The following is a 14,718-nucleotide window of genomic DNA, read 5'->3' as shown; positions in this document are numbered from 1 at the left end:
AGATTTTGTGGGAGAGGGGGAATTTGGGTTGGTTACTGTAGGATTGTATATTAGGGCTCCTGTGATTACAAATGCACAAGTCCACTCTCTTAGATAAAGTCCCCCAGGAAACATCCTGAGATGAGGCCTTGCATGCAGGCAGTTTACTGGGCACTGTTCTTGGGGATGGCACCTGTCAGGCAGTGAGGGGAGCAGGATTAGGCAGAGCGAGGTGCTGAACTACAGCTTAGTTGCAACAAAGGCCTCAGCCAGTCTCCAAGGGAATTCTGGAGCTGCGATAGCATTTCAGAATTGTCTCCAATTGAGACAGGGGTCGGCACCTGTGTATCTGGCATTGATCGGTCATCAGGTGTGAGCTGTTTCTGGGGAGGGAACATAGCCTTGGGTCAGACAGCTTCATTCAGCTAAGGGCAACTGCTGGACCATCAGGCAGGCAGCACTCATGGCCACTGAAAGAATGAATGCCTCAGTCCTAAAGGATCAGTGTAACACACCATAGCATCCATTCTAATTTTTTTTAATGTTTATTATTTTTGAGAGAGAGAGAGAGAGAGACCAAGCACAGAAGGGGCAGAGAGAGAGGGAGGCACAGAATCAGAAGCAGGCCCCAGGGCTCTGAGCTGTCAGCACAGAGCCGGATGCGGGGCTCTAACTCACAGATTTCGAGATCATGACCTGAGCCATAGTTGGCCACCCAACCGACTGAGCCACCCAGGCGCCCCCCCCTTTTTTTTTTTAAGATAGCATCCATTCTACCTGCTTATGCTGATGTAGGCAGCCGTCATCATGGCCGTCATCGTTATCATCACTTATTGGCTCACAGATCTGAAAAGACAGAGGATAGGCCTAGTTTCAAGCCTGGCTGGATTCAGAAGCTCAGATAGTACTATCAACAATATGTATTCTTCTCTGGACTCTACTTTGCCTCTTTGTTGGCCTCATTCACACTCAGGTTGTGGCAGAGAAAGGCATGTTGGTCTAGGCTCACGTCCTGCCACTCCAGCATCTCACTGCAAAATGCTGTCTTTCTCATAATTCCTAGCAGAAGTTCGGCACTTTCTTTGGCCTTCCTTGAATCACCTGCACATCTATTAACTAACCATGATGGCCAGGTGACTGTGGGCTCTGACTAGACAAGGTTGGATTATGTACCCATCCCGCAGCTGGAGGATGTGGTCACACCCACACAAACCATGTGAACTTAACCAAATGGAAGAGTGAGTTCTCAAGGGAAAATTGGAGTTTGGTTACCAAAGGGCTGATAAATAGAAGTCTTCCAGAGGTAGGTGTGATATCAATAGAAAGTAGAGGAAAAGAAGGTCCTTATTTATTTATTTATTTATTTATTTATTTATTTATTTAAATGTTTATTTGAGAGAGAGAGAGAGTGAGCAGGGAGGTACAAAGAGAGAGGGGGAGAGGGAATCCTAAGCAGGCTCTGCTCTGTCAACACAAAGCCCCAGGTGGGGCTCAAACTTACAAACTATGAGATTATGACCTGAGCTGAAATCAAGATTCAGATGCTTAAGTGACTGAGCCATGCAGGCACCCCAAGAAGGTCTTTCCAAAGCAAGGGACTAGCTTGGGCAATGACGTGGAAGTGTTAAAATATCCGTGGAGTTCAGTGACTGGCAGGTAGCATATAGTTATGCATAAACACAGTCAATATGTAAAACTCTTTGTCTCTCCTGATACAGATGTAGACCCTTACCCCTTCAGTCAAGGAAAGAAGAATGCATGGGGAGTGATAAATTATGCAGATGGTATTTTCATATGCACACAGAGCCCAACCGCAAGAGACACAGTGCTCCCCTGGGAAACCTCACTGAAAGCCAATGGGCCAGGAGAAGGGAGAGGGCAAGAAGAAAGGAGGAGAATGAGGTCTGGCAGGTTTTGCTTGCAGCTGGAGCAAGGTTGAATGAGCCAGAGATTTTCCCTGAGGCTGTTCTGTCAGGACCAAAGTGGCTAGAAGGGCTATGGCAGCCTGGGCAGTCAGCTCTGAGGCACATGATGACAGAGTGTGGACCTGATATGAATTTGTGTCTCTCTCTGAAGGGTGGTAGCTTTGGTGATTGCCACGGCAGCTGGGAGTAAGGAGTTGGTTGGCACAATCGGAAAAAAGATAAAAAGGTTGTGGTGTCTAGGATGGAGTCCTGGGCCAAGAATTGGGCTACCTGTCCTGGGTGACTCAGGGCTCGTAGCCACTCAGGCCAGTTATCTGGGAAGACTGTCATTCGTGAAAAGATGGCAGCGCAGCCTCTGAAGGACAGTTTCTGATTCTGCATCTGGATATGAGGAGACACAGACAGTGTGTTTTGATAGGTGTCCGGGGGGCGTACCTCTCAGGGGCAGTGCACAGAGTCCCCAAGGCAGTGGGGGATGGGGAGCATGGGCATTCTGTGGGAGAAGTTTGAGTTCAGTTAAGTTGCTAACCTGTCATATAGGAGAGATCAAAGACACTTTCACCATGACATTATGCACATTGAGCTGGAAGGAGAGATAATCTGGTTATGCCACATCATTTGAAAAATGAGAAAAAAAATTAAGTCTCAGTTGGGTTACATTTTATGATTACATTAAAAGATATTAACAAAGCTGGAGTTTGCACTCAATATTATAACTCTGCTCTCCTTGATTTGAAAATACCTTTCCCCACTAGGGGATCAGATAGTACAGACCAACCAAATTAATTCATACTTCCTAGATTACAGGATGTGATAGAAGAAAAATTAAAGGGAAAGAGGGGTGCCCGGGTGGCAAGAGTCGGTTAAGTGTCTGACTCTTGATTTTGGCTCAGGTCATGATCTCACCACGTGGGGCTCCATGGAGGCTGAGTGTGGGGCCTGCTTCTCTCTCTCCCTCTCTCTGCCAGCTCCCCCACTCACACTTGCTTTCTCTCTCCTAAAATAAATAAACATTAAAAACAAAAGAAAAGGAAACCATGTAGGCTCTCAGGAGGTTTTCTGAGACATGCGCAAGGTGGGGCATATCTATGACGGGCAGTGTGATCCAGGGAAAGAACACTGGACACCTGTTTCCCAAGCTGTTTTTCATGAAACACAAATCCTAAAAAAATTCTCTGGTCATTTGGGAAATACGTTCATCTCACTCTGGAAGATTTACAGGGAATGTTAGCTTATTAGAGGCTCTGAGAAGTCCTGCAGCAAACAAAACTGCTTAACTGTTTGATCAAACGCTTGGTAAAACACATTCAAATCTCTTTCAGCTTTTTATTTTTATTGCACAATGCCTGTTCGCATCCCATAGAAAGTACTTTGAAAAATTCCGTGACACATAAATTGTATGACTTGGGAAATTTCTCTCTTAGCCTCAGCCTTTCCCTGTAAAATTACATGATTAGGTTAAATGTTTTCTCTAGTTCCCTCTGAGCTCCTTTGATTCTAATTATTGCACATTAGTGGTGTGATTAAAACAAGCAGCCAGGGAGGCAAGGGTGAGCAGCTCCAAGCTAGCTAAAATGCAGATAAGATCATGTCACATCTCTGCCCCCAAACCTTCAATGTTTCCTTCCAAGCTGCAAGGCAGAAAGTCCCTAGGAATACATTATACCAGAAAGCTTCTGCTAAATATTTCACTAGCTGCCAATACACAGTGAAATCAAACATTTTTAGGTTGAAAACAATACTTATTGTTTAAAAGAAATGGAGGTCATCCGGAAGAAAAGTTTTCTTAGGCTGGAAACCCAAAGTGCAGTCTGCAGACCACATGGCAGCTTGTTAGAAATGCAGGAGTCAGGTGCTAGCCCAGATCTTCTGAATCAGAATTTACATTTTAACAAGATGCTTTGTGTGAGCAGTACAGCTCGAGAGGCACTGTCTTTGAGAGAATCCAAGTTGCTGTACAAACCACTAATGAGACCTTAGGGGTAAGGATGAAGGCACAGCTTTTAGAATTGAGCCTGATTTTGAGTCTAAACTGTGTTGTGACCTTGGGCAAGTTCTGTAGCCCTTCTGAGCCTCAGTTTCCACATCTGTAAAATGGGAGATAAAAATACTAGCACTAGCTCACTAATACATTGCAAGGATTAAGCGATACGACATTAGAGACAGCCTTTATCACTGTGTTGGCATGCAAACCTTACCGAAAGCTACATTAATATATTGGGAAACTCCTATTACTCATTGATGGCCTCCAGCATGCAGTATCACAGTCTTAGGGGTAAGAACATGGTAGGAGTGAGATATGGATACGAAACAGGGGTAAGATTCATGAACTCCTTCTCCAGGGAGTCGCTGAGCATGCATGGTGGGCCAGACTCCTGAAAGAGCTGCTCTTACTGGGGCCAGCAGGGCCCAATGCTCGCCCTCATGGAGCACACAGCCCCTACAGTCAGGGACATTGTCAGCGGGAAACCTAAGTGCCACTGAAAATAGACCTGGCCATGCTCTGTCCTTGTTTGGCACCAAATCTGCTGCAGCGGATCTCTGATCCCAGCTGCTCCTTCTCACTGGGGAATTCAAAAAAGTCCCATTTTCTCCTGTTCCTCAAGGTATTATTTTGTCCGTTTGGAAGGGGAAAAACACCCATCAGCTGTTTTAGATGGAAAATATCTTTTTCTTTTTCCTATGTAAGACCATATTTTTTCAGGGCTTTCTGGGTCACTGAAACCTCAGCGTGTGTCTATTTATCTCAGACTCTTGGGTGACCCCTTCATTTGCCAAGCAATCTCTGCTGTTTACACAGGGCTTGGCAGCCTCCGGGATGATTTTTCTAATAAAGACATATGTCTCTCCTAGCCTGGCGGAGCTGGAGGCCCTCCCTGGTAAGGCTTGAGGCTTGACTAGAATTGGAGAGTGAGGGAAATCCAGAAATGATGTAATTGTCAGATCTCCCCCACCTGGCTGTTGCCCTCCACGTTACCTGAATATTCCAGAAAGTTCCATGAATGTGCTGAACGCAGTGTTGCTACAGTTCTTCATTAATAGTGGGGTGAGGAGGCTTCAAAGAACTGGCTGGCTTGTTTCTATAATTTTGATAAACTTTAAACGACAGTATTTGCATAAGAAAGCTTTGTTGGAATTTTCCAGCAAACAGGTTCAGGAGACTAGGGGCTTCACCTATCTATCAGTTGAAAATGCTGCTCAGGTGCCATCTGACGCTGGTGGTGGCAAGAAACAGTTCTCTGAGAGAGCCACAAGGACAACAACCATTTGTCTGAGGGAAGGGCCACCCCCGGCCAGAGAAATAGAATTCTGTTTTAAGTGAAGTCATCTTTCAAATTCTCATCTGAGGAATTCATGTGGAAGACTGGTGATCAGTTAACACTAAGTCCGTGTTCCTGTTCTCACAAAACAAAAGCAAGAACAGGGAGGATTGGATTCAGAGACTGATCAGAGACATACTGACCTCTTAGAAATGGGGAGTCAGTGATAGTTCACTTTGCTGAGATGAGGAACACAAGGTATGTGAGTGCCCTCCACAGTGTCTGCCCAAATGTGTTTCTTTTCTTCTTTTCTTCCCTTTTAATTTTTTTCTCAGTTTCCCAAAGTCTCTGGTTTATCTTTTGTTTATAAATGCTAGTGATATGAAGTTCTTATTTGTATAATTTTAGCTGTGAGATTTGAGAACAAACGCTTAATCCTTTAAGCCTTGGTTTCTCCATCTGTTAAATGATTAGTTTGGATCAGATTATTTCTAAATCTTCTTCCAACTGAAAAATCTGATTGTCAAAGATGCTACGTTATTTGACGGCTACTTGCAACACGTCGTCAATTAACAATTAGCTGGCAGCTAAAACACAGTGTAAAGTAGGTAATAAGGTAGCTGAGATCTTAAAAAATACCTGTTACTTTTTAAAACAATGTGAGCCATACTGCACTTTTGTCGTGTATGTGTGTGTGTGTGTGTGTGTGTGTGTGTGTGTGTATGTATATGAGCGCCGGTGCGCAATGGTAAACACTAGTGAAAAGTCTGCACGGAGTTCGGGACGATTATGCAGTAATATAGGGCAGGAAAGAAGAATACCTGGCGTGATGCCATTATTCCTGTGGGCACTTCTGATGCCCAAGGGCAGACATTGCTAGTCAACCTTATCACTCATTTTGGTGCTTCGGGGAGCCATTAACAAAGCTGTGATGGAATCCATTTGTCTCTCCTAGCAGAAAGTATAAAACCCGTAACGCTGGTCCTGTCAGCAACCCTCTCTATCCTTTGAGATACTGATGGTTCTTTTCATTTGAATATTCATTCATTTATTCATTCAACAAATATTTTTAAAGTTCCTACTCCTGCCAGTCATAGTTCTTGGTAATGGTTATAAGCCATGAAAAAAGGCAAACAAAAAGTCCCTGCCCTCATTGAGCTTTCATTCTAGTGGGAGCAGGGGAGGAGAGGTAGACAATAAACAGGTTAATAAATAACATGTACAGTGTGTTAGCTGTTGGTCAGTGATACAAAGAAATGAAAACAGAGAAAGGGTAAATGGAGTGAATGTGTATGGGTTGGAATTGGACTACAGTGTTCAATAAGATTGTCATCAAAGTCTTCATGGAGGGGACATTTGAGGGAAGACCTAAATTAGGGAGAGAGGTTGGTGGGCAAAGGTTATCCAAGACCACATAATGCTGAGATTGTACTGAGGAGGAAACATCATCTCAATGCGAAAATATTCACTGATGAATTGACTACTTGCAAAATTAGCCCCACTCAAGCATTCCTCTCTGCTTAGCAATTGTTTCCTGACCCATCATGTCAATATTTATGTTGGCAAGTTGCTGATGATTAATAGATATAAACACCAAATAGTACAAGCAAGAATAATTCAAAGTAGTGGTAAAGTAAAATTACCACTTGTAGCAAAGATGTCTTATGGAGCTGTCGAAAGTTATGTTGGAAAAGTGCTTTATAATAAGCAAATAGGATCTGAGTTTTTACAATTAACAACCAAAGAAGAGAGGATCACTGAGGATCAAATGTGATTAGCTTTTTCAAAGACGTGTTTAATAGAAGGATGGGAAAGGCCTTTGGGACAATTGTTGTTATTCTTAAACATTTTTGAAAACATGACCCTGTTAACGGTCAGCTGTGAACATCAAAGAAAGAAAAGGAGGTTGTATCTTGCTTTGCAACGTTTTTGAAAAAGTGTGCCCCAAACCCTACCATACTTGATTTGGTCTTTGTTGCTTTTTTGAATGATCATGGAGTTACAATAATATCCTAAATATAAGCTAGAAATAATTTACTTTAAATATTTTGGCCTTGTTTTTCAGTGGAAGTCCCAATAGTATCTCTTCTTCTGTTTAGCATGACATTTTAGGATTTAAGCAGATTCACTTTCAACTGGCTGATTTCCACCATTACCAGTAAAATTCCCCTGATGAGGCAAGTTAAGTTTGGAAGGATGAAGGAACTCACTCAAGGTCACATGGCTAGAAGGTGGCAGAGACTAGGCACTGCTTTTGCTGTGCTTCCTAAAGGAGATCAAAGTCATATTGAAGCAATCCTCTAGCTGATTTATGGTTTGGAACCCCCCATGGGAAATTAGGGCTTCCATACAATTCATTGGAAAACCAGCATAGTGACTTTTTTTTTGAAAGATAGTTTTTTTTTATTTCAATAAAAATTTATTGACATCTAGAAGAAAGTAAGCGTGGACGTGATTCTGATTTAGAAGATAGCTTACGGCGAACTTCGAGAAGGAATGGTTGCTTATGAGGCCTGAGGAGGAGGATGGAATGTACTTATCTGCCGAATGTGATAGTGATACTCTGAACACCTTCTTGCCTTAGTGTATAAGACCTCTAGTTTTGAGTAGGAAACTGAGTACATACTGCGCTAAGTAATGGACATGCAATTTTAGGAGTCATATTTTTGCTTTTATTCCTGGGGGCTTTCCAAGAAGAAATTGATACTTTCTTGAGTTTCCAGCCTGTTTACTTGGGAAACACCCTGCATTTCCTCATTTGAACTCTCGCTTGAGATCCCTGGTGTTTTGAGGAGTGAGTGGGGGTTTTGAATTTGCATTTTGCTTAATCCACATGAGGAGATACTTTAATTGCTTCACTTCTTTTTTTTAAGAGTTTTTTTTTTAAGTTTATTTATTTTGAAAGAGAGAGAGAGGGAGAGCACGAGCAAGGGTAGAGAGAGAATCCCAAGCAGGCTTCACACTGTCAGTGCAGAGCCCAACGTAGGGTTCCATCTCACCAACCAAGAGATCATGACATGAGCTGAGATCCAGTCGGACGCTTAACCGACTGAGCCACCCAGGTGCCCCAACTGCTATTCACTTCTATATAGAGATTTATAGATGAATAAATAGGATTGGATTCATATGTATTCGTATGAGTACATAAACACTATGGAACTGACATTAGGGATCATCTCATTTCCTTTTTTCATTTTACACTGAGGTTGTACACAAAGGGGAAGGAACATACTTGGGTCACACAGCAAGGCAGTGACCGATCTCACACCAGAATAAACATTTTCTGAATCATGGTTGGGTGCTCTGGTTCACCCCAGTATGGATATCATTCTGCATGCATTTATGCATGACTAGTCAGCATATCTGTATTTAAGATGTCTGCTAAGAACTATTTTTTTTTCTTCATTCCTCCCAGCACCCCAAGGAGAATATACCACATCCTGCAGTTGCACCAGAAAATTGGTCACTTGGGGTTATAGTTAAGAGTATGTCCTATAGAGCTGTACTGAAATAGCTGCCTTGATGCTTCCTGACTAGCTACATGACTTGGGTGAGTCTTTAAAGCTCTCTCTACCTAGATTTCCTCATTTGCTAAATAAAGGTAAGAAATACCACCTTTACAGGCTTGTTTTGATGGTTAACTGAGGTAACTGACATAAAGCAATTAAGTACTTGAAGCAGCTTATAATCAGGAAGGATACAGCTTAGTAAATGTTAGCCATCCTTGTGAGCTATGGGGGCAGAGCATCTTTCCAAGCAGTATCATTACCATCTTCATCATTATTGTTGCTGTTGTTACTGGCAAGTTGAAATCAACCAGTGAGTTGTCCTTTGAGCATATCCAGCCCAACCTTGGTCTGATATCTTAATCTTCTTTCCAACATCCCTGCCACGTGACCAGCCAGTCTGAACTTGAATACCTCTGGTGCCAGGGAACTACTTTCTTCCTAGAGTAGGAAGTTCTAGTTCCAGAAAGGACTTTAAATACAGTTGAACTAAGCTTTGAAAGTCTCTAATATTTAAAGTAAATTGCCTGTTTGTTTCTACTGTTTCTCATCAAGATTATGGATCAATTGGGTCTCTGTTTTTCCCTTGTTAAAGCATGAAGGTCTAGGCCAGAACTTGGAGACTGGCTGACCAGTGAAGGAGGTAGACTGCCCCAGCAGTCTTCGTTTCCAACCTGACCTTTGTTACCAGTTGTCATTCTGGACTGAAGAGGCCCTACTGTTCTGCCGGGTGACCGTTCTCGGAGCCTGTCTGACTCTTCTCACTTCACCTGGCTGGCTGGTTGTGGGTATTTTTGAATACCTAATATGTGCCCGATACTGTTTTTGATCCTAAGGATACAAAGATGAACAAGATAGATGGACAAGCTATGTCATGTCAAAAAATTTACAACCTTATATGGAAGACACAGCAAACCAAGTAAATACAGGAAGATGATCATTTCAGTGAGTGGTACGTGCTAGGCAAAATTAAAACGGAGCAATAGGGTAGATGCGGTGTGGGGGTCAGGGAGACGTTTAGATTGAGCAGTCAGAGAAGGCAGGGCATTTAAGTGGAAGGCTTCGTAATAAACAGGAGACAGCCCTAGAAGACCTAGGAGCACAGTATTCCATCAGGAAGGAATGGGCTGGGTGAGTTAGTGAGGAGAGTGGTTGCAGGGAGCTTTGTGGGCATGAGGTTAGCCTGGTATGCAGACCTGGAGACCATGGAGAGGAGGTTAGAGTCTATTCTAATTGCTTTGTGTTACATTGGAGGGCTTTAAGAAATGGAGTGATACTATACGATGCACACTTTTCAAAGATTACTTTGGCTGGTAGATGGATAAGAACTGGTCAAGAGTGGAAGCAGGAGGTCAGTTAGGCTGATGGAATCATCAAGGGTGGAGACAACGGTGGCTTGGCCTGGGATCTTAACCATGGGGACGGAAAGAAGAAGACAGGCTCAGGGAATACTTTGGAGGTACACCTGCCAGCAGTTGCAGGGGGGTGAGGCAAAGTAAGAAGTCAAGGAAACACCCAGGTGTTGGGCTTTGCCAGCTGGGTGCCTGGTGGTACCATTTACTGAGCCAGGGAAGTTTGGGGATAAACACATTTGGAGATGAAAAATCCAGAGTTCTGTTGTGGACGTATTCCACATGAGATGGGTCTTAGACCTCTAGGAGGCTAGAGGACGCTGTAGCTCAGCATACAAGCCAGGGGTAAAAATACAAACAGAATCATCAGCCTAGGATGGTATTGAAGGCCATAGGACTAGAGAGGGGGTTGACAGCGTGCTGTAGCCCAAATCCTCTCACAAATGTTAGCTGACGGCCGCCATTGGATTAGTAAGTGTGCCATTCAAATTTTCTTCCTTTGTCTTCCTTCAATTGAGAAAACATACCCAGAGGGCCGTGAGGGTATAAGATGTCGGTTGGGATCAATTACAGAGATGCTATCTTCCTTCAGCTCAGTGAACTTGCAATCATCAGATGAAAGAGAGATTTTATGTCACTAATTACAAGTCACTAATTACAAAACAGAGCAGGTTGAAATGGGTGTGAAGTTCAGGGATCAGCAAGCTTTGGGCCAGGGGACAGGCAGGAGCAGCTAGTTTGGTAGGCAGTTCAGGAAAGACTCCACAGGGAGTATGCTCTCTGCAGGGGAACCTGAATGATAAGAGATATTTTAGAGGTTTTTGTTTTGTTTTGTTTTTATAAGGGTGCAGCACATTACTGGCAGAGGGAGACTGGCGGAGAATGAATGGATGGGGGTGTGTGGAAAGGGGCCACTTAGAAGGATCACACAGTAGGATCTCAAAACAGATTTGTGAAATGAATGCCATTACCCTGGTGATACAGTGTCTGGGGCTGGTCATTTCTCCTCTGCCTGAAGTCAACCCTTGAAATGGATTTGTTCCTGTGTTCTGAGATGTAGATCTTGCATAGCCCAGAGAAAGTAGCAGGAGTCTTTCACCTTGTGCTGAAAATCGAAGGGCAGGGAAGAAACAAACTTCTCCCAGAAGGCCAATAATGATGACGCTCAAGATTGTAGATGGCAAGCTAGTTCCAAAGGTACCACTGGGTATCCGGGCCGCCTCATGGTAAATCACACTGCACCAGGCCTCTCAGTGCACATTATGGGCTGGCTTGACTCATTCTCTCTGGGGGAACAAGGGCAACAGATTCAAGAAGTGAAATGCAGGCCCTCAGAGCATGACAGAGACAGATAGTCACCCAGTGGTGCCCAGGCCCTCACTCATGAGATAGGGGAACTGAGGCTCCAAGAGAACCATCTCCCACCTATCTGACATAACAAGTTAGTGGCAGTGAAAGCACTGGAATGTGGTTCCTCTGATTCATGTCCTCGAATGAATTCTCTACTCTGCTTCCCACTCGCTCCCTTTCTTTGAGGTTGGAAGGATTTTGCAACCTCAACTTTGTTGTCTCTGGCTGCAAGAGAGCAGTTCACATCTGTCGCTGTGGGGCCCTCTTCCCCAGCGTGCCCTCCTCTTGCCACACTCTCAGGAGGAGGCAGGTGAATGCTGGCTAGAAGCTTAACTGCTTTCCCTCTGCAAGGAATCATGACATTTTGCAATAATGAACATTGTCAGTATGGGGAATGGTGGCCCTTAGAGTGTGGTCATTTTTGAGCTGTCTTTAAAGTCCCTTTCTCTGGGCAAATCTTTCTCAAGCAGTTTGACTGGAAGGGACTGTAGGTATCCTTGGATCTTGATCGATTTATTTCATGCCTCCCCAGAAGCCAAAGCATCCTTTCTTCCCCTTCCAAGCTGTGGTCTGAATTGCTCCCCAAATGACCCTGGGTCAGACTGTTGGCTTTGGCTCCTGCTCTGTCCCTGGGTCTCCTTGGAACTCTCTTGTCTTGTGGTTGGGGTGATTCTTTCTCTTGGAAATGGAAAACTAAGATGCCTTTGGACCATAGGGAAGCTGGGGGTGGGGGCCTGTGTGGAAGAAATGAAAGTTGTGTGGGTGAGGGCATGTGGCTAGGACTGTAGGGAGAATAGGGGTGGGAAGCTGGGACAGAGTTAAATTTAAATGCAAGACAGGCTGATGTATAACTGTTGTAAATCCATGAGCAGCTTCTGGATGCCTGGCAGACTAGTTTCTTCTGCCTAAATGCCTTTTTTTTTTTAATGAGTCTGGAATAGCGATCCTGTGGTATATGACAGCAGGCCTTTTGTTTGCAGGCAAGTAAGGTACCAAGAATGAGAAAGAAGGAAGAGAGAGTTGCTATTTCTGGGAGGTTCCAGCTCCACAACAGCTGGGATCCAACCCATCCTGCTTACTGCTCTCTCCTTACTAACACATTACATGTCACATAGTAGGTACTCAGTAAGTATTTGTTGGATGAACGAATGGTCTTTTAGAAGAGAATTAGTCCCTAAAGCGCCTGACTTTTAGGCTTATCAACTCAGAAATTTCTAGCTATCAGAAGCTTCAGCATATTATGTTGAGAAGAAGGAACTCAACAGTCATTTATATCCATACAGCATTTACCAAGGTGTTTCACATTCATTATCTTTCTTGTGCTTCTCACTGGATTAATGTGTCTTGTCCATTTTGTCTCTGTAGCCCTGTAGCCCTCCTGCCACTGGATCGGTGACTGAGTTCATTTAGAACCCACCAGGAGCTGGGGTCATAGTGTGGACCATAGATACCCAGAAAATAGCCTTCCAAATAAATTGTGACCAGTGCTAGGAGGGACAAGAGAAGCCCTAAGAGAGAGAATAACAATGGTTCCAATTTAGATTGAGTTAGGATCAGAGAAGGTCTGTGTGGTTCTCTGAAATTTCATTTACCTGAAATGTATATCCTGTACCACCTTGTCAGTCTCCCACATTTTCCATAGCACTGGGAGTGGAGAAGGTACACCTGAAAGGTGTCAGAAAATTGAATGAACCTCTCTGATTGGCTACCTGGATTTTGCCCTCTTCCCTTCCCACCTCCCTTCCATTTTTCATTCCTTGTATTCATTTGTTTACTCAATCAACCAATATCTATTCAGTAGCTACAACTTCCCATGCATTGCACTGATACTAGGAATATACCAATGAGCAAAACTGACATAGTTCTCACCTTTCTGAACCTTCTGGTCCTTTAGGGAGAACCACATTAATCAAATAATCACTAAATGTTCTATTGTGGATGGTGAAATTTCCTATGAAGGCTGACCCCATGGTTTCATGAATGTGTTATCATGGAGACTTGATCCAGGGTAGGGATTCCGGAAGGGCCTCCCCACAGAGGTGACCACATTGAGGTCTAAAGGGGGATTGGACATTCCCTGGATCTCTATCAGGGGAGGATGTGGAGTACTGAAGTCATTTGTAGGTAGGCTTTCATGTCAATCCTGTGAAGTGGGCAGGGCTGACTCCATCATAGGAATATATTTTCATAGATGAGAAAGAACTGTGGCTTGAGAAAGGTTAGTAAGTTGTTCAATCCCCTTGAGACAGACCAAAATTGGGACTTGGGCCCCGGGGGTGCAGACTGAAAGCCTCTCCAACATTTTCTACAGCACTCTGGGCCATAGTCATCCGGCTATAAATTATCTGATGCCCGGCTGGTTAATCATCAGTGCACAGGTTTCAGGCATATGGAATACACACTAAATCATGGTTAGATCGTCACCCTCAGGCTCCATCACCTTTCATTCAAATGAAGAAAGATAAATACTAGTAGTTTTATAAGCCCCAGAGCTGGGGGGTCTAGTCCTTGCCTGTTCAGTTTTTAAGTCTCTGTATCTTGTCGCTATATTAAGCATCATGTCCAAGGTCAAACTGACAATGACACATTTGAGAGTCTAGGCTCCTTAAAAGAACACTTCTTTCACCTGTTCTTGGACCTACCAACTATTTGGGCAAAAAATTGAGGCTTACTTAGTATCCCTGGCTCTATGTCTATAAAGGATAAGTGTCTTGGGCAAGAGAGAGCTCAAATTAAACAAAATATCTAGTTTCTTTTCTTTCTCACCCTTCCTTTCAGCTTTCTAAAAAGCATCACCTCCTAAAGGCTAATATGCCATCGAGGGTAAACTACATTTTCAAAGTTGTACCTCCTAATCATGTGGAATTTTAATTCCCGACCCCCCCCCACATTCGTTCTATGGGTTTCCATGAGGACACACGTTTGGACTGGGAAATGGAGTAGGAGTGAGGGCTTTCAGCTCAGGCATGCCACTGACCTGCTCTGTGACTGCAGGCCTGTCACTTAGCCACTCAGAGCTTCAGTTCTGTCCTCTGTGCAGCTGAAATGGTTGGGGGGGGGGGGAATGGGGTGGGATCAAAGGAAGAAACCTCTTCAAAGCACCTAGCTGAGGCCATCCGGGGATGCAGCTGCTTATTATATCATAACTGTCTGCTTTCACAAATGAAGAAGCGTGGGGCGCAGAAAGAAAAAAGGGACTTAGCTGGGCTCGCACAGTTGCTTAGAACCTGAACTGGGGGCAAAGCCCACATGTCAGGTGCCCAGTACGCTGCATTTCTACTCAACCACATATTCTTCAGTCAAAATACAAATCTAAAATGTCATTGGGAAAACAGCATTCGTCCCA

Source organism: Lynx rufus, unplaced genomic scaffold, assembly GCF_022079265.1.
Source record: "Lynx rufus isolate CCGP_SWC_20201006 ecotype Redwood Valley unplaced genomic scaffold, mLynRuf1.p SCAF_1, whole genome shotgun sequence".
Taxonomy (NCBI): Eukaryota; Metazoa; Chordata; class Mammalia; order Carnivora; family Felidae; genus Lynx; species Lynx rufus.
Note: the sequence above shows the minus strand (reverse complement) of the source record.